The sequence below is a fragment of the Nannospalax galili genome, unplaced genomic scaffold (genome assembly GCF_000622305.1).
Source record: "Nannospalax galili isolate Female #2095 unplaced genomic scaffold, S.galili_v1.0 scaffold50, whole genome shotgun sequence".
In the NCBI taxonomy this organism is placed as follows: domain Eukaryota; kingdom Metazoa; phylum Chordata; class Mammalia; order Rodentia; family Spalacidae; genus Nannospalax; species Nannospalax galili.
In genome coordinates this window covers 2,718,065-2,719,145 of record NW_008328749.1, presented here as the reverse complement: position 1 = coordinate 2,719,145, position 1,081 = coordinate 2,718,065, and the positions used below count along the sequence as shown (strand labels likewise).

At 43.5% G+C, this 1,081-nt stretch overlaps 1 pseudogene; it reads left to right on the top strand.

Annotated features, from left to right (window-relative positions):
* Window positions 1–771, top strand: part of LOC103731302 — a 5,750-nt pseudogene extending 4,979 nt beyond the window's left edge.
* The last annotated feature ends 310 nt before the right edge of the window (window positions 772–1,081 follow it).

Below are 1,081 nucleotides of genomic sequence, written 5' to 3'. Positions count from 1 at the left end.
CCCCAAATCATACACCCGTCATGGGATGAGGCAGCAGCTTAGGCGGCCCTCCTGTCTTAGGTGTTTTAGTGAGGGGGCCACTTCTCTTACCCGTCTCTGGCTGCCAGTCAAGCTCGGCGGGCAAAGATGAATGTACCAACCTCATGCTAGTCTGGTTTTTGATGGAAGTGAGAGGGAGTGGGGCCTAAGAAGGCCATTTATAAGTCTGTAGTTGTGGCTGGGGGCGATCTAAGTGATCCATCATAAGCTGGACCATGAGGATCTGTCATTTTCTCATAATTAACAATTTCAGAAGTTAAATGAAAAGTTTTAAAATCTTCAGACCCACCTAAAAGTTGGCTATAGTTAGTCATTATTTTAATTTGTGATCCATCTCCCCATCCTACAGGATGCAAAAGAGGCGGGTTAGGTACATACGCCCAATAAATCTCCCCTGAAGCAACTGACGCTTGTACGGTCAGCACAGCAAGAATTGCAAGAAACATGTTTTCTTTTGTCAAAGGTCGCCCTGCAGCAACCACAGTATTTTATGCTTCATGTGTCAGTTTTTTCACTTGTCTCCAGGTGGGCAGGCTGGCTTCTTGTGTTGATCGGGCCTGCGGAGGAGACACATTCAGCTTCTGTAGTTTATGCATCACAGATTTCAGTCTTTCTCAATTCCTCCTTTCCCTGGCCTTGATTGTAGGGCTTAATGAGCCTGTCAGGAATCCAGATGGGAGCTTCAGTGTCCTATGGAAACACAAATGCATATCCTCTTCCCGAGGTTATTAGAATGCTGGGTCCTTTCTAGGATCCAGTTACAGTTTTTATTATTCAGAAGGAGAACATAAGAATTAAGACTTTTTTTTTTAAAAAAGCATTTCATTATAGCTTTAACATACTCAATAACAGTTTCCAGAGCAAAGATACATCTATGAAAGCTGGGCCATTGTCAGACCCCAGACCAATAGGGATGCCAAATCAAGGTACAATCTCATTTAGTAGCTTTTAGGAGAGCAAGGATTTTTTTTTTCCTTTTTTTATTATTTTTGAAGAGGTAACCCAATTTGCCTATGGGGAATCAGGACGCGGACCGCCCTGG